Genomic DNA, 19,873 nt, shown 5'->3' on the forward strand with positions numbered 1-19,873 from the left:
TGGAAAAGCGTTGTTCCTCGTTATGTAACTGGTTGTCAAATGTGACCGTCATCAAGCTTAGTCTCACTGTCAAGGATGAATCTTTTTTCACCGGGAATTTTGACCAAGGAGTATCATGGTCGGAATTCTCTTTTTTAAATAGCTAACGGTATTAAAAAGGGCGAGGAGAACCTTTTTTTCTTTTCACTTCCTCTCTGCCGCCTGACCTTGGTTTCAGAGATTTTGATTGCGTGGCTGTGCGCCACCCTTTTATTATTATGCATGATATCTGATCATGGCCAGGAATTCGGAAGTTCCTTTCAGGAAGCATATTGAAAGGCCTTGTTCATTCTTGGAAGAGGAGAAAATTGTGAACAGTATTCAAAATCTCTGATTGAAACTAAGGAGAAAATTGCTCGACGAATGAAATAAAAACAGGAAGTATTGAGTTGCACGTTCCTTCAAGTTGTTGGAGTTGTCTTACGATTCCTTATTATTCGGGGGGATTAGTTGAAAAGTACACGTAACTTTAATCTAGTGGAAACTCGTCGGAGGAAACTTTTTCAAAAACTTTTATTTGACTTATTTTTTTTCATTTTTGTAATTATTATCGGTTATATGATGAAGAGATGGAAAAAGTGGTCAAGTAAGAGATCAATAAATCCAGTTTTGTGCAGTTAAAGATCATTAATCCTTGTGTTATTTTCGAATCCGCTTAGCACTTCTTTCCTTGTCCCGCTGAAAAATAACTTCTCGGTTATTTTATTTGTAAATGATCCATAGTTAATTGTTCGTTATTATATGACATTTATTAGATCATAGTTTTGCCTTTGTTTACACTCACTCAGTAAATCGACCCCTAGGTTGGGCTGGATTGGTGAGGGTAAAGCTGACCTCGTACCAAGCCACAGGCGTGTGAAAGCCACGCACTCAGGGTATTAGGGTCGGATCCTTTCATTGGGCTGCCTCGCACTTCGAAGGCTTCGTTTGGAGATTTTCGAAGGCTCCACTCAAGATTTGAACTCAGGACCCTTCGATCAGTTGTCCCACACTCTACCCCCTGGCACACTGCACATTTTCACTGCAGCTGCTTCAGTGGATAATCAATCGAGCTGTTATTTCTATTACTTGAACTGTTTATGGCATATCTTCTGAAGTAATTTGATGGTGACACTATATTAGCTACTTTTTTTTATATGTATGATAATTAATAACTGTATTACTAATGACTAATCTGCACCCGATGGGGTGAGGTTCATTCTAGGCTTTTTTGATTAAGCATAAGATACTTCTTATTTTTCTTCTTGCCCTCAAAAAATCCTGTTCTCTCTCATCTTGCCACGCCACAGTCTTATGTGGCCTTCAGAGTCTAATCACCCATAATCACCTCCTCCAGTCGCTTACTTTACCCTCTGATTTCCTCCAACAACTTAAAAGGGCAGTTCATCTGCGTATAGTACTTCCTGCTTCGCCTTCCCATTATTTCATCATGCTTCCTACTCCCGTATTCCCATTAACAATGAAAACCTTTAACGTTTATCTGCTTTATTCATTTTTTTGGCAATAAAAGTAGAAGCTATTCAGTAAAATAATTTGTCAGGAATAGGAGTATAACCCGGAAGACTCACATTAGCTCCAAGTAATTAAACTAATGAATCATGCCGTCTATAGGCCTTGCTTTAATGATTTATCTTGCGATACATAGGAATAAAATGAAAGTGGAGAAGGCCAGAGACTTGTAAATTAAAATTATTATATCGTCATACCTTATTATCAAATCATGATTTAAAATAAATATCATGTCTTAATTAAATTATTAACCGCCTTTGAAGCTTTTTTTCCCGTTAAAAATTTTACGTGGTGTATTTTCTGATTAAAAAACAAGTCATTGATATATTCTGTGTATCACGACCTCCAGGTGTCTCAAAGCAATGGCAGCAGTCTGACTGCAGATGATATTACAAGGATACCTAATTGAATAATTCATCTCCACGTACATAATTCCTGCGAGCCACCTCTGGGGTGTTTGGCAGGGGGTGACCAATCACCAACATCTACATAATACCGCACGAGCCGCCTAAAAGGCGTGTGGCAGGGGGTGTTAGGACACCAGCCGTTTACAACTAAAAAAATGAAGTGCTCTAACGAAGTTGGGACTAGCGTTTATGAAAGTCCTCTATGGTTCGGGGAAAAAACGAATTCCCATATCTATCCGTTCGGCAAAACATCTCTCTTAATTTATCGCTCTATCGGACCTGGAAATATAGTGTGGCTCTAATATTATGTTCTCTGTGTCGCTCTTAAAGATATCCATTCTCAATTGTTCAAGCAATCTATGCCTAGCGCGCAGCCTCCGAGTCTCCAACGGCTCCCAGCCTAATTCGCTTAACATCTGGGTAACACTGTCTGTACGCTCCATGCAGCATGCAAGAGGACCGCCACATGCACACCGCACTGTCATAGAAATATTATGCATACTAGCAAAATATACATGCATATTCTTAAAAAAAACTTGCGAATGGTTAGTAGTTCAAATACATGCAAGGTTAGAACTATGGAAAACAACCTGCAATGAGCCATCCTAGCGAGCGACGCCATTAATCCTATCAATTAGGACAACGTTGCTATCCTAAATAGTACGAGGGAAGAATGACAATTTAAAATCTCTGTTTTGCAGTCTATTTCTTTTATTTTATTCTCATGATCACGACTACCATAATACGATGTTAAACGAAGGATATCATTCACGTCGTCTGAGAAAATGTCTTCTTCGAATTTCCTAAGTAAGTTAAGCCTATACTTCCATCTACGCTCCCGTAAAGATTCCCATCCTAACTCGTGTAACATACTGGAAACGCTGCTCTTTTTGTCGGAACAACGCACATCACAAATCTGGCCGCCTTGCGCTGTACTCGATTGATTTCAGGTGTTAGTCCTACTTCGTAAGGGTCCCATACGCTAGCAGCATAATCTTACAATTAGTGAGGCCTCACTAGAGTCAGGTAGCTTATTTCTTTCACCTTTTTTGGGCATTTACCGAGAATTATTTTTGCAAATCCCAGTTTATGGTTACCTTTCACGCATACTTGGCGTATGTGTTAACCCCACGAAAGATGCCGGGTAATGGTGACCCCCAAGTATTTAACGAATTCGGCATTTGATAATGGAATCCCGTTAGCGGTGTAGCTCCTTCTTGAAGATATATGCTTTTCCTAAAAATTCATCACCATACACTTTACAAGATTTAATTCTAACTCCCAAGTTGTGCACCAGTCATTAATGGCAACGAGGTCCTTTTCTAATGCTAATCTATCGCTATGGTCGTAGACTTCTCTGTATACAACTACATCATCTGCGAAGAGGCGGATTTTGCTCGTGACCACGGTGGTAATATCATTAATGTAAAGAAGGAACAAAAGAGGACCTATAATACTTCCTTGGGGTACTCCTGAGGTAACTTGACTTGTATCCGAGCTAACTCCATCCGAAACAGCCCTTTGTTCGCGATCATTTAGGAAATCCTTGATCCAACCAATTACGTGTGTATCTATGCCGTATGCTTCCGACTTTTGAATCAGCGTTAAATGCGGAACCTTACCGAATGCCTTTCTGTAGTCTAAAAATATGGCGTCGACTTGAACTTGTCTGTCACCCGCGGCTAAGCTATCGTGAACGAAGAGAGCAAGTTGAGTTTCACAAGACCTCCCTTTTCTAAATCCGTGCTGTTCTTTTGCTAACAGATTTGGCTATCTAGATGACCCATTATCGAACTGAAAATAATATGTTCCAATATTTTGCAAGAAATGGAAGTAAGTGAAATCGGACGGTAATTACTAGGCTTATCCCTATCCCCAACTTTAAATATAGGCGTGACGTTCGCCGTTTTCCAATGTTTAGGGACTGTGTGTTCTGCTAGAGATTTTTCGAACACTATCTTCAAGTAAGGCGCTATCTCTGATGCTGATTTCTTATACACTCGAGCTGGAATGAAATCAGTGCCTGTCGATTTCTTTGGATTAATATAGATGAGTTTTATAATGATTCATTGTAGTATTGAACTCATTGCCTGCATGATTAAACTGACTCAGATCGAATTCTGTGAAAGGCCAGTCCCCAAGTTCACCATTTTGTGGTTCTGTGAAGCGTACATACTTGTGGAAATGGTTGCGAAAGATGAGAAAATTTTTCTGCTTATCGAGACGTTCTCATTATGAATTGGTAACGAGGAATGTGGTTGATAGAAGGAAAATTACCTGTCATAGTCTATACAATCCGTCGTTAGTCTCGTTGCCATCATTTTATTTTCATTTAAGGTCGTTTTTATAATGTCTAGTTAAGTTTTTTTTTCGGAGCGGAAAAGTCAGAGTTAACTATGTCTTGCACTTGAGGTGACCTGTTTAAGTAACCATTATCCTCAACTGCTTTACATTAATTCAACTTCAAATACGTTTAAGTTAAGGTTACGACAGTATCATGCTCCCGTTAACGCTAACTAGACATTGTTATACTGGCCCTTTGTGTAAAACGCTCCCGACATTCTTAGATTCTCCTTTCGAAACCATTTGCATTTTTGGAATCACCTCCCTTGAAAATTGAAATTATTGAATTTTCTAGCCTTGTAATGAAATCATAATTTGAAATAAAAGTAATTTATTTAAATAAAAAGTAATAACTACAGTTAATTGAATTTTCTCAAGTTCTGAGAGGTGGATAATACTTCCACGGCTTCCGTCATTCACAATAAGGTCGCAAGTCCCGGATAATTATTTACATGTTCTTACTGATTAATATGATTAGTTTTTATCAAATTCCATTACTCCTTGGTATCATTTCTAATTTTAATTTAATGGTTTTTCTTGTAAACCACCATAAAATAAAAATAATGAAAGGTAAAACCTTTGTGTCTGAATGAAATCTGCAACCTTTATTTAAGTGAAATCGAATGATCCTACTTGGTGAGTGTAATGGTTGTCATCTATGTCAGCGTACCATCAGGTTTAGTTCTACTTTCTAAACTTTCACTACTCTACTAACCGACAACTTTTTCACGTTATTTTTGGTAGAATTGAAGCAGATATTTCACGTTTTGAGCTGACATGTCCCGCCTGGTCAGATCATGCTGATGTTGCGAAGGTACTCTGTCAAGTATTGTACCCATCAGTGCATTGCATGAAAATGTTATAGTTATCGCAAGAATTTTCATCCTCCCAGTTTTGGCTCCATAATTTCTGACTTTATTCTGCAATGATTTACACCAAACTTAAAGCAAGTTACTTAGCTCCCGCACTGTTTTTTGTGGGCACGATGTAAAATAAAATATTTTGGATGCATATTTAATGTTGTTAAATTCATTAAACTGATTAAACTAGTTGAAACGGCTTGTATCATTTTCCTTTTAGTGAAGAAATTTAGTTATATGTATTGTCACGCATTTTTATACACTTGAGCTACGCTTGTAGTATATTGTTCGATTTGGTGGAGAGGGTAATTTGACAGCATGTTTTCATATAGAATCTTTTTGTGTAGATGTTTTTCTAAACTTTCCGATTCATTATGATATCGGAAAGAAATTTATGACGTTAAATGTAAAATCGTCGCAGAATGGATAAGCGTAAATATAAATTATCTCTTTTACTAAAGAGTTTTCATTATAGATCCTCCGCGACAATATTCATTTTTCTGAACAACAGCTTCTCTTAATTTGCAGTCGTTGTCCTCAGGTTAAATTAAACTTGAGGACATCGCGGTCGGCTGCAACTGCAGAGAAAAGCTTGCTCCATTTAGAAAGCGTTCGTGGAGAATTACCCGAAACATAAATTCATTCAATAAGAATCAACTTGCGGAAGCCTTCATTGAATCTGTTTTAGTTATAGTTCGAATCGAGCGCGTGGGACATAAAGAACATGTGTGCGCAGCCATATACGACCTTTCTCAGTCCGCTCTTCTCATCCCAAGAGACAGTCGGATCAGGTGTAGATGGCCATTAATTCCGTCTCCGCATGAAAGTCCAGACGACCGTCTTAATTGGCCGGCGCGCTCGCCGCCGCCGGGTCCATCCTAGGAAAAGGGACGCACGCCTCCCTCCCTTTATCGAACGACCAACAACCCCCTCCCTCCCGTTACTAATTGTTAGTGAGCAATTGGATATGGATGAAAAGAGGAGGAGGAATAAAGAGAGGAGTGGGGGAGGCGCAGAGGAGGAGTGGACCATAGGGGGGGAGTGCCCGCGCCTCACCAAGTGACATACCAAAGAGCGGCTCCTCGGTGTCTGGCATGTCCGTCTCCAGAGAAACTCCCCCATCCCTCTAGTCTCCGGCTCCTCCCCCCCGGGGGTCCTCGCAGCCGGGTTGCCCGCTGCCTCCGCCGCCGCGCTACTACAACCCACCGGCCGGCTTCTCCTCCTCCTCGCCCGCTTTACCTGACTCGCCTCCCCAAGTGCCCCTCATTCATTCCGCAGCTCCAACCAACCGCCCCGTCTCCCCACCCTTTCCGCCCGCCCGCAGAAGAAATCGCCTTGAAAGCAAAGACTCTCCTTCGCCGACTTGCCCCGAAGAGCGTGTCGGGTAAAAAGCAATATCGTAAGGCTTTTTCTTGTGTCAAAAATAGCACGTGAATCATCCTTTATGAGGGTTCTGGTGGAGGTGTGAGGTAAAGGGAGATGCAGAGGAAGGCTGGCAGGTGTGCGCGAGAGCGTGTGTTGTGTGGCCTTCTCGCTTGTGGCGATCCGCGCGCCGCGTATGTGTGTGCGATTGCTTTACCTACTCTCTCACGTTTTGCGACGAAGCATCCCGCGTCCGTCATATAACTTTTGTTTGGTTCCCGTCGCGACCCAGTTCGCAAGCGCGGGATGGTCATGTTGCTGAATGAGGAATGCTCTTTCCATGCCGATGGGTCTTCTTTCACGAGGAAGGTTTGGCAACGTCTAGCGTTTGCCGGTGATAGAGATGATTCAAGTGTTTTGGGGGCCTCTTTTAGAGGGGCTTTAATGTTGTGTAATGGTCCTTCACCTCTCGCACAGCCGGGCCGCCGTGCGCTCTGTAGCCATTGTTGTGCGGTTTATTTATTTTGCTGACAGCATATGGAGTTCTGAGGGTTACACCCACGCTAAATGGGGCGTGGGCCTACTTGGCCATTGTGTGCCATCAAGCGATTTCGCTATGACATGGTGGAAAAGCGTCGGGTCTTTCCGTTTGCGGGCTGGTTGCGCTATTCGCGAATCAAGGTGAGCAATCGGGTATTTTGAGATCGTTATATTTCAATGCGTCCCTGTAACTTTACTCCAATAGTTCATTCATGGTAATACTATTTAGAGAAATAGAAAAAATACTGAAAAATCCTAATTTTGTCTCTCGTATTTGATATTGTATAAATGAGTCTTCATATTTTTCAATCCTGGTATTTTTCTCTAATCGAAAGAGAAGTTGCACCATAAAGAGACGTGTCCATATCAGTTTTTTTTCTTTACCAAATTTGTTGTTTTAACAGTTTTTGTATACTAGTCTGTTTTTTTAGACCGCGACCTCCGTGCCTTATTGCCCTCCGTGTTTTCAATCAAATTCTGCACTATTGTCCAACGATTCCAAATGGATACTTATGCACCATGGCGTTTTTCTCATGTAAATTGTGACGCATGCGTATTTATTCTATTTTTAATCATGAAAAAATGAGGTGAAATATCAATTAATTAATAGCTCGGAGATAAAAGTAATTAACCGTCTAGTTTAATCTATTGCCGAGCCAGTGTTCAAAAATTTTATTTGGGCATTATTTTGTTGATAAATATCTAGAAATATTTCGGGAGAGTTCAACGTCCGAAAGGAGGTTGAGTTACTGCTACTATACTTGGTTAGAAATATATACTTTGATGTATTGCCACTGTTATTTCCTGTAGGCTTAAAGAGCCGCTGCTTCGTTCGCCTCCGCTTTACAGGGTGCATACTAAATCTTGGCTCCTACCTTACACCTCTCATTATCTTTGTATATCCTTTGAATAAACTGGTAATTTCCAGTAATCATTTAATCTTTCGAGTCGACAGCTATCTGAATTATTATCATTATGCCTTTGCTGTACGAACACTCCGCTACTTTATCTAAGGGGTTTTCGAGACGCCAAGGTCACCAGAATGAATACCGTCATTGTTTCATTCAGTTTCAGTATAGCATATTTTCATTGGTTACTTGTATCACCAATTTCCTCTAGCTAATTTAATATTGAGGGTGCAGCTCGTGAGCGCATTGTGAATACTTACCGAGACCACCTGATTGTTGGTAGGTACTCTGAATGAGATGGCTGCGTACCTGGTGGTCCTCAAAGTTTGCCACCGCCTGTATTCAAAAGTCAAACAAAATTTAATTTAACAAAAATGTAACCTTAGGTGCTGGTTACCTGCTGTAGTAAAAAGTCTACCAAACCCTTAGGGAGTCGTTATTAAAATTTCCGTATCACTCCTCTCTGTTCTTGGCTTTTCCTTCTATTTATGATGTTGATCCAATTAAATTTTGTTCTTTCCGTCTCCGCTACTATGCATCCAACAACAATTAATCCGATGTGTCTTATTGGTTTTTATTCAACGTCTGCGGCCTTATATTAATTTCCTTAATACTTCCTCCTATTTTACCTAGTCGCGCGAACCCTCTCCAACACGATCCCATCCCCTCCGTGTGTCCCCCTCCCACCTTACACCCTTAAAAAACTGCACCTCTTCCCCTCGTTTCCTCTCCCCTCCCACCTCTTCCGAGCGAGTGAGTAGAGTATGGGGTGGCTGAAGGGTTTAGGAGTGCGGGAGCTCCGGCGACGGCTTGACCGAAAATGGTCGGCTCTGGTCAGTGGAGCACATCGGAATGTGGCGTAACTTCTCTTTCTCTTTTGCCTTCTCCTCCCCCCTCCTCCTTTCCCTGCGTACTCCTCTCTCGGCCCGTCGCGAGCGAATCTCCCTCCACTAGCTAGCTCCCCTCGGAGTAGCCTCTTTTTTATTTTCATTTCGTCCCTTGGGTCATTCTAATTTCTTTTTTTTTTACTCTTTCTCTCTCTCCTACCTATCCTTGCTTGCCCATTCGCATCTCAATCCTCCCTACTCCCCCGCTAGTTCCTGTACAGGTGTGCGCTGTGTACGGCTTTAAAATAATAACCGGCGCTGCCCGAGAGTGGTCCGGACGTCGAAAGAACGACCTCGAATTTGGCGTCGCTTGATAGTGTTGCTAAGTGTGCTCGGTTATGTGTGTAGTGCCAGTATTATAATTTCATAGCCGTGTGAAGGTAGTAAGTTGCTTTTTTATCAATCTGATATTTTATTATGATTTAGTTAGGGCACACAACTTTTGCAGTGAATTCGGGGCTGCGTCGTCATCTCCACACGTCACAGAGGACCTAGAAGCGTAGCGTTTTTATTTGGTATGCTTTCCTAAAAATTATTATAAATATCATATCAGCGAACGAGTGAAAAATCGATCCTAATTCACTTTATTATAGGAAATGGGTTCCATTAGGTTCGGAGAGGTAATTTGCTAGTCGTAGGTCTCGCCACCTAGAGATTAGAGAGAGATTCAAGAGATTCTGTGCCTAGAGATTCTCTTTTCCCGAACCTATCTTGGCCCAAAAGAGATTTTTTGTGCTCGTTACGGTGAGAACCTCAGAGTTCATTCCGTTAATTATTTCAAAATCTATCGCCTTCTTAAGATTTAGAGTAAAAAAGTCCATTGATTTTTATATCCATTCTCTGAAACCCAAAGACCCTGCGAGGTCGGAAGACCGATTCCACTTCCCTGTCTGTGTGCCGAACTTCTTCCCTTTTATCTACCGCCGTTCTTGGACCGAATTATATTTTCACGAATTAATGGAGGGAAAACGAATTGAAATTCCACGTTGACGAAATTTAGATTTATCTTATGCCTCTCGTAATTTTCGGGTGCAGCATTTCGCTGTCGATGCCGGCGTGAAAGCTAAGAGTTACTGTTATTCATTATATATTACCTTTATCGGCCACTAGACATGAAATTTGCATAAACCACCTGATTGATATTGGTAGTAAACTTATAAAATCCTTTGAGTAGAACCAGAAATGATGCGAAAATCCAAACACTTCCTGGGAAACAAATATTTTGATCCGGAATTCACATTATCATTATTGTCTTTTTTGACGTAACAGTTACCTCGCGTCGCACCAGTTTCATTTGGACGTATAGCTGCAATATTAGTTTTTATCATTGTTGGGATTTTAAGATCGGTTTGACGCAGTTCTCCGCTCATTTTCCTATTGATTAATCTTTTAAAACCGACATAGCTCTTCTGCTTTACATCATTCATCTCATACTCTTTATCTCTCCTCTGTGGCCTACCTCTGCTATTCTTCCCTTCCACCTGTCCTTCAACGATAATTTTCATTAAACCCTCGTAGCTCATAGTGTTGCCGCTTAAATTGTCCCGTCTTCTTCTCAGGGTTTTTGAAAGACTCTCTCCTCACCTATTTTTCTTAGACCTTCATCATTACTGACACGATGTTTCCATTTGATTTAATCATAATTCAATGACATCAAATTTCGAAAGTTTCCAGCCTTGATTTATTCTCTATTACTAATTTGATCATTATTTATAACTTTATTTTACTTCTCCTTATTTTTTTCCCGCTACGAAACGGAACTCAATAATGATCCAAGTGAAAATTTTCACGTGCGGCTGAAAGAAAATTTCAGCCACGATGACCTAACTGGAAACGGAACTTGTAATCTGCTTTCGTTTCCGTGCGCGTACTATACAGAGGCGAGTCGAATGAATCCTTTTCATTTCGAGACGTCCAAAGCGTTCCGAATATCGAAGGGGATGCATCGCCCAGCCTCTCACCCCTCCTCCCACTCTCCCTCCTTCTATTCGCCGGCACTCGCCACCTGTTGCCGCGAAACGAGAGAGGTTGTTTGGAGCTCGGGAGAGGGAGAGGTTGGCGGTTGGGGGAAGGTGGGTTGGAACTCTTGGCCGGGGTGTGGAGGGGGTCTTGAAATTGCGAGACTGTAAGAGGGATCTTCTGCAGAATGAGGGGTTTGAAAGGGTTAAGAAGTAAATGGCGGGAAAAGGGATGAGCATCACCCTTCTGTCTCATGTTTTCTTTCCCCCTTGACGTGCGGCCTCGTCAATAGTGCTTGCTGTTCCTATTTCTCCTTCCCTTTTTTTCTTTCTTATCCTTCTTTCCTCCTCGTATTTCTAATCGTCCTGCCTCCGCCGGCAAAAAATAAAATTGTGTAAGATTTTAATCCTCTCTCCTCCTCGCCCTCGCGTAATATTTTTAAACCTGTCCAACCTCTTGGGTGCCAAAACATGTGTGTCCGAATGACCGCGACGGCGGAAGGTGATTTTTATTTGTTTAGGCTGGCGGGAAGATAAAGAGACCCAAGTGGTCTTGAGGAGCTCATTTCCTATCTGTGACGTGGTTGGCGTAAAAAAAATGTGTTTGCTTTTTTCCCCATCCTCGCCGTCTGGCGTCTCTCGCCGAATGTACATAAATACGCGGGTGGGGAAGGGGTCGTCTGGGGCACTCGGCGCAATTTTTGGAAGGCTTGTTCACGGCTCCTTTCTCCTTGTCCTCCTAATCCTTTGGGGTGAATGTTCTGAAGTGGTTGTTGAAGGGGTAAGGGCGTTTGTCGTTAACGTTTGTATGTCTAGGGGGCTGGGCTTGCGCCGTGGTACAATCTTGATTTTTATTGAGGTAAATCATAGTTATTTTTCACTTTCATGGATTTTTTCGGTGAAAAATCTTTCTCTTCCGGGAATTCGCTTAAATTATAAGTGACTGTAAGGTTTGACCTCACGTAGTCCAGCATCATGTAGACTTGATCAGAACATATTTGGTAAAAGGTAGATGAATACTACTTACGGAAAAATGGCAAGGGGTTATAGTTTGTATTTTTTTATTTAATAATCACGTGATAGTGAAATAGCCACGAAAAAAATACTTTTGATTCTGACATATCGTATAGTCTTTACAGAATCTATGGCGTAATTTTTTACTACCCATTTCTTTAACGTAGGTACTCTAATACAGCTGTGGCGACACTGAGGTAAGATTTTAGTTTTATCATTTACTTTATCCATAGATTAAGTTACGTATTATGAAGTTTAAAGTTGCATTCAAGGAAAAAAGATGGCTCGAGGATGCATTTTGAGATGGATTTAAAAAGCTGAAGACTCCTGCTCGCGTTGGCTGTTTAGCGCGAGCCATTCATGTTAGCACCAGTTGCAATGAAAGTCAAGGTTGTGAGGGGAGTTTGAATAGAGTATTTTATTTATAAAGCTGAGTTTCTTTAACTCGTCCTGTGCAACGAATAATGAGAACCATGTTGTTAACAGTGTAAGATGAAATATTGATAGATGGTGGAGTTCAGGAGGAATCTCTGTATCAATGTATTGGGTGTAGAAGAGGTTACGCACACTATCAAGATTTTTTTAAAAGATGACTATCGCTGGTAAAAAAAATTTTTTTTTTAATGAGGTGGTTTAGATACATGGGCGAGACTTCTTGTGAGGTTGCTGTGTCTCAGTTGATTAAAAATTTGGACCGGAATTGGGCGTAGCGGTTACTGTATTCTTACTAGGTTAACCTTATTCTGTGACTATTTATGGTTATTGGTCGCTAAAGTATGCCAGTAAAGTAACGATATGACCTGTTCTGTACCGAAAAAAAGAGTAGAATATTTTCATTATTCATGGGTTTTGTATAACTCAGCATATGACCATTGCATCATCACAATGTTTAGTGAAAAACCGGGTTTGTGGCGTGCTATATTGGTGTAGTTCTTTTTCAAAAGTGTGTACTATGAAGAACCTGAAAATCTAGGGCACGTTCAAGTAAGTTGAGCTGTAGAAATAATCTGTAAAGTAGAGCAAGGTCTAATATTCCCCTGGGATTCTATTCTTATCTAATTTTGGAAACAGGGACATCATTGGCTTGTATTTTTTTCAATGCTATTCGAGAGTTATTGAAATGCGAATGGAACCGGCATGCTGAACAACAAACGCGAATTGGAGTCGTTTTTTCCTCCTCAAATAGTTATTCATGATGATTATATTTTCTTCTCCCTCTTTGCCAGCGATTTGAGTTGCCCTCTCTCTTGTTATTCTTATATTTAACACTCTGTTATTAGTTATCATTCATGGCATTTGATTTGTGGCGCGAATTATCTTTTCTACTTTTAGCGTGAAAGTATTTTGAAACGATTTCTTCGTCGTTTCCTTTTCAGGTATTGCACGTGTCATCTTCCTCAATCAGCCATCTGCTGTGCATTGACCATCATCCTCCGTCATAAGTGTAGCAACCATCGCTTCCCAGAGCCTCTGTGGTGAGTTTGCTAATTCTCGTTTTTTATTGAATATCTTTCTATTTTTAGAAACGTTGGACGCAAGTGTTTGTCAGTCGATGAAGCTGCCTCATCATCATTGCTCCAATGATTCTCTACCTCCTGGGTTGTTGTTTCACTGTAGTCGTCTCATCACCACCTTTAGTAATGTGAAGACTTCGAAATCATTGCCAAGTTGTGATTGAAGTTAATGTTACAATTATATTAAAAATTTACAGTGTCAGTATTTGGTATTAAAATGATATAACCTAACATTAATTATATGCTAAGTCGTCGCCAGTGTGATTTTTACGCTGCGTTGCGTTTTATATATGTATAAACCCCAGGTGGGCCACCTTTTTGGTTTATTGGGCTTGAAATTTTCTTGTCAAGTGGCGCTTTCCGATTAAGTAGAGGAATATTCAGACTAAAAGCTTTTTAACAAAAATAGTTGAAGCTTTTGCTTTTCCCCGACGCTGCTTAGAGAAAATAGCATCAACTCCTCCTGCGATGCATTTCCTAATGTCTTTTTGACACCTTTTTTTGCCTGGGATCCGATGCTCCGAAGCGTTCGAACTACGTCCTGCAATATGTTACCGATCATCTGTCACTGTGGAGCATTTCCTGTATTCGCTGAACCGAGGAGTTGGTATTATTCCCGTTCCTTGTTATACGTAGTAAACCGTGCCTTTCACGCCAAAATGCGTCAACTCTTTCGAGATGATTGATGATTCTTCTTTTTTGTGAAAAAAATATTTTTTGCGTCGATAGTTTCACGTGAGGTCGCGGCCAATGTCAAGTGTAGTTAAATCTGAAGATGATTCACCATTGCACTGAAAAGTGTTTGGCCCTGTTTTTGTGAGGACAGATCTGTAAAATGGTTTCTTAGGATTTAGTTGTGAAGAAGAGCGACAAAAAATAAACTGGTTTGATTAAACTAAAGTTTACAACCTACTGTTTTTGTTGTACTTAGTTTTTTCTACAGATATTTAGTATGTCTCTCAATAAGATAATATATTTACCGCCTTTTTCATTTTTTTACAATCTTTCACATTCTCTATTTATACCGTATACGTTAACGACATAGATGAACGTGGTGTAATATAATTACCGTAAATATTTACAGTGATGATTAAAGCATTTAAACGCTTAATATATGTATCCTGTAAAATGAATTAGTTGTATTTGGTTATGTTAGTAAAGTAAACTTAATAGTTGTCTGGGTTATTTTACCCCCTACAGAGGCAGGGTTAAGGTTTTACCCTATTTCTCAATGTTATGTCTTGTTAATGCTTGAAAGCGATACTTCCTGGAAAGTCCGAACGCATGGTACATGAAACAAATTTGACATTTCCACCAACTTTTGTTAGTATCCCGGCAAATTTCAACGACTAAGCGTCAAGGTTGTAGCCAACTCCCAGTGGTACTTATAAAGCTGCGTTTAAAGTACGAAGTTGTTTCATTTTCGATGTTCTCAAGCAATGAAAAGTATCGGTATAGAAGTTATGAATTAATCGATGAACCGTCAAGGCATTGGAATCGGGGGATATAACCCAATAATTAACTGTGGAGCAACTTTTGATAGATGCGTTTATTTCATCATGTCTTCATATATTTCAATGTCGCCTACGAGTATTCGCATCGTTTCTTCAAAGACTTCATTTGAGCTTGGAAGTCTTTTTTTTTGCCAACACGGTCTCGACTAGGACTGGATTTTTATCTTAGCGGTTATTACTGTTCTTCATTGCTACATATTTTAAATCTTGCGGAAGCGAGATCATTTCCGTTTTTCCACCGCAAAGAAATGCTGTGGGAGGATGGCTTGCTCACCTTGATGCGTAACATGTGTCGGTGGACTTGAACCTTCAAAGCAAAATGCAAATGCTTCTGGTGTTTTGATTTTCAGTGATTGTGCCTGTGAGACTTGAGAAACTATATTTGTGGTGGATTGAAATAAAACAATTATTCCGGTGAAAATAATATGTATTTTGAAATAAAATAATATTTCACGCACACTTAAAATTTTCAAGTGGGAAGGCAATGTCGAATAATCAAACCCAATTCCTGATTTTGTCATATCTGAGAAGTGGAATCATTTTTTCCTTGAAATTCTAATCATCCTCTTTTTTAAAATCGTCATATTATCTATGGATTTTTAAATAAGTCTTCCTCTTGAATTCTCGATTACAATCCTATTGATGACGAATCTTCCCTTTTATTGAAGAGATTTTTCTACGACAATCGCATATGCGAACCGCAGGATGAATTCTTTCGAAGTTATAATCGATTGATTCTTTCGAATTTTGAATCTGAAAATTCGATAGGATTCGATTCGATAAAATTCGATTCAATCGAATTTCTGAATTCCTGCTTAATCTCTATTTTGTATGGAAAGTTGCTTTGCTGTTTACGCCGGTGATTTTGTTGGTGAGTTGGTAAGAGACTTGGTTCTTACATAATCGAGCCTCTACAGTTTTTCCTTTATTGTTCAAAATTAATGTTCATGAAAATGATGAATTAACATTGATGATCTCTAACGCCGCGTCATCAGAATTCTTCACAATCTCCCGGATTTACCAACCCGGAAATGCCAACCTTTCCTCTGGAGTGTTGTCATCGTCCCTCAGTTTTTAAAATTGGCGAAGGCTGAGCACACACGTCTTTTAGCATATAAATGGGAGAGCCCTGATCGTGCAGTGTGGAGATACACAAATTTGTGTATTATACCTTTTAATATTTTGCCTATTTTTAAGGAAGCATTAAATGAAGTGGCAGTGGTGAAATGATGCTCTTGCTTGTTCACTTTGTATTCTCTAGTGTATCACAGTGTGTTCTCTCATTTAATTCGAGGTAACTCATCCATTTATATCATCCACAAGGATATATGAATTCCAAGAGTGTTGCAAATAAAAAAATTAATAGTTACGGTGACCAAAGAAATATAGAGGAAATTGTAATGTGTTTTACCTAACGCCATCTATTATGACGAAGTCCATTTTTCGCTCATCACATTTTTTTGAATTATCATTGGTAATAAATTTGTCCACTTAAAATTTGTATTTATGTCTCATTACAAAACTGTCTTTGAAGTGAGGGTGCGTCGTAGGAAAAAATGTTCCTTGGTCTGCAATGACAGCGGTGCATATGCTTAAAAAAACCTATTTTTTTTCTTGGGGGTGAGCAGTTGGTCAGCTGAATGAACTGAGTGATCGTAGTGATAGTGTTATCACACTTATCATTGATTTTATAATACCATGAGCAGTCCTCCTAATTTTATTTTATACTTGTCAAATGCTTTGAAGAATTAAAACCTAGTTTCAGTATTTCCGTCAAAATTAATTTCTTTAAGCTCTAACGTGGGGCGAATTTTCGTTATTTTAAGGATTTTGTCTTCAGGAATCCAAATGGGGAATTAAATTTTGTCTGTTTTACCGTCATTACGAGCAAAGGTATCTAGAATTATTGGCCGGATCGGTGAATAGTTTTCAAATGGTTACAATGACTTTGATGGAATGCTTCCGATGTGTATTCTGTCAAAACCCGGTCACATCAGGAGAGTCATGTCGTTTGATTCATACTTACGTTACATGTATTTCCGAGACCATTACTCTAATTACAGAAGCTATTAATTTGATCAATGTCAGACATCGATTTTTAGGCATTATCCATTCAACAAGCCTATCGGAGAGAACTCAGAATCGAGCATTTCGCATGAAATTTGACCGCGCACTTGCCACCATAAAAGCTCACTTTTTTAAGCATACTATTTGTTCCAATCACAGACTAAAGATAGGATAGATTGAATTAAACATTCTAACAAGCATATTAATAATATGAAGCCAATTTTATCCTAGTTTTTATTTGGTGGCTCGATAAGTCGACACCGAGTTGGTCTTTGCCATCGACAATTCGATGGTGGCTATTATTATCGATATCAGTCATCGATTAATGAATTTTTTCATAGACTTCGATTTTTTGCAATTATTTTTTTTTCTAGATGAATTATTAATTTTACACTGACGATTTATCTTCAAATTTTCACGGTGTATATTGTGTAGACCTTTGTTAATAATTGTCAATATTTCAAGTTGTTAAATTTCATCTCATTCTCGTCTAAGATATAAAATTTAAAAACAGAAAAATTACCAATGTGTATACTCTAAAAATGTCATAATGACAACATCACATCCGCAAGTTTCATGTAAGTAATTTCCAGAGCAAAAACAAAAAAATACGACTGGTCGAAAGGGAATATTTTCTCTTCTAAATTCTATCACTACCAGCTATTGACTGTCAGACATCACCCATCCAACAAGCCCATCCGAACAAACTCAAAGGCGAACATTTTTTTCACGAATATTACAAAACAAGATACAAATGTCGGCCTCTTAAGGATTTTGTCACCCATCACGTATTCAAATGGGTTTACAAAAGTCGCCACACGCGTCACTGATGGACAAAGTGATCCTAGTTTCACAAGGAAATAAGGTATAATTAGGGGTGTTAACCGAAATTTGCATATACGATGATGTTATATATATTAAATTTATAACTTTTCAATGATATTCCTCGCAATTGTAAATACTAGATGTACTTCAAAATATTGGTAAAAAAAGTGGATCGCGTCGCACTCATCACCACGCCGCAGACATTCTTGAAAACCGATTAAAATACGACCGAATTAGCCACGGAAATCAGCCTGTTATGGGATGGAATTGGGCCTCCTCTATGAAGTCCCCATGATTTTTGTTATTCCGCATACCATCGAAAACAGCACATGTTGGCCTTTTCTTGGGGGTTCATTTAAAAAATTTAACGATTACACGTGCTCTGGATCTGGGAAACCTACCGAGGCGGGACTCGAAACCGCAACCTCTTGTTTGGCCGGCGAGGACTTTACTCCGCCGCCATACCGGCAAAATTCCACGCAAATCTCGCGCAAAATTCCTCGCATGCACTACGCCGGCTCCGCCCTCCCCGGAAGGAATGGCTGACTGACTCACACTCTCGAAGGCGTCCTGTGTTTCCGGAAGTGAAACATTCCCTCTCTTTCCTTTCCGCTCAGCACCTCATCCCTGTTTTTTCAAGACCACGAGAGGGAGTCCTCTCCTCCTGGCGCCCAGTCGATTGTCGTTCAACTCTCGATTATTATTACCGGCTTCCAAAGATTGCCAAGGGTGAAATGTTGCGTCCTCGTAACGGCTCTGGGGCGGCCTTCACTTTCCCGCTCTCTCAAGATCGCACCTGTGGCACGGAACTTGATGCGAGCGAGCCCCTCATCCACGCAGCACGGGCTTTCGAGTGGGTGGGGCGTCTAAAGAGCCTTCCACGCCGCGATATGTATTCCTCCCTCCCCCTCCCTCTTCGCCTCATTGATTGTACGTCGCCATATGCCTTGGCATCTTGAGGTGTAGGAAGTTCATACTCGTAATTATACATTGGCGGTTTACTTCGTAGATTGTGAACAACTCTCTGAGGGCCTACCAGAAATATTGTTTAAAAAAATAAATTTTAAGTGGATTCATTTGTAAAAAATTATCCTTTAGTACACTAAATGCTACTTTAGCTTTTAATTAAGCTAGGATTCGTCAAATGTGTTTTGTCAAGGTATTTGGACAAGGGCGGATCCAGGATTTTTTCTGGGGGGGGGAGGGGAGCGTTTTTTAAGCGTTTGATTGGGGGGGGGGGGGGGGAGGGGGGAGGACGTGCCCCCCTAAACCCGCCAATGTGTTCGGATGAAAAAGTAAAAGAGAGGTGCTTTTTCGCAATCGTCAGGCCAAAACTGGAATACGTGGATATCGCATGGGATCCCCGTGAAGTTAATAAAATACTCCAAAACTGCTACGAGCGAGCAGAAAGCTTAACACTGATGTTAAACAAATGTAGGCCGGGAGTCGCTAGGCACTTGTAGGTAAGCCCGTGCTGGGCCGCCGGGATACCGGGACGTATCCCGGTGCGCCCTCTAGCCTGGAAATCTTTGGCGCCCTCCTGTTCCGAAACTGACAAATTTTACAGTGAGAATGCCAGCATTGAGCAGTTAACTTGATTTCAATCATGCCCCACTTAACAGGATAATTAACACTGCCTTTAGTAAACAAAACAATAATTTAAATTAATATAATTCATTCTCAATCATTCAGTCCTCCCCCTGCATAGTGCCTGCGCCCTCTGGCCATGGCCGTCCACCGCCCTAAGAAGGGGACCAACTAGGCAGTGGCGCAGCGACGGGTGGGGGGGCGGGGGGTTTGGGGGATAAACCCCCCCTTACTTAAATGGATTGATATTACTAACAGAATAGTATAAGGATTAATAAAATATCCCTCAGAAAGCCGTAAAACTCACCATTTTGAACTATTAATCTTAAAATTCCGTAATTTATTTATCTCGCACCTACCGCTTATCCTCGTTACCCTCGTGGGTATTCCATACCCCCACACACCCTGGTATTAGTTTGCACCTAAAGCCCCCCCAGCCTTAATTCCTTGCTGCGCCCTTGCAGCTAGGGCCTTTTAGGTTACGTGCTAGGCTTAGATTGCTTGAGCAATCAAGAATAGATATACGTGTAAGAGAAAAA

At 40.4% G+C, this 19,873-nt stretch overlaps 1 protein-coding gene across 2 annotated transcripts in view; it reads left to right on the plus strand.

The window, feature by feature from the left end:
* LOC124157362 overlaps positions 1 to 19,873 on the plus strand; it is a 385,239-nt gene that overhangs the window by 35,103 nt on the left and 330,263 nt on the right. For both annotated transcript variants that reach the window (XM_046532026.1, XM_046532027.1), the window contains one exon: positions 13,204 to 13,302. The gene's annotated coding sequence lies outside the window, so the exon portion shown is untranslated. The remainder of the gene's footprint in view (positions 1 to 13,203; positions 13,303 to 19,873) is intronic.

The sequence above is a fragment of the Ischnura elegans genome, chromosome 4 (assembly GCF_921293095.1).
Source record: "Ischnura elegans chromosome 4, ioIscEleg1.1, whole genome shotgun sequence".
NCBI classification, from domain to species: Eukaryota; Metazoa; Arthropoda; class Insecta; order Odonata; family Coenagrionidae; genus Ischnura; species Ischnura elegans.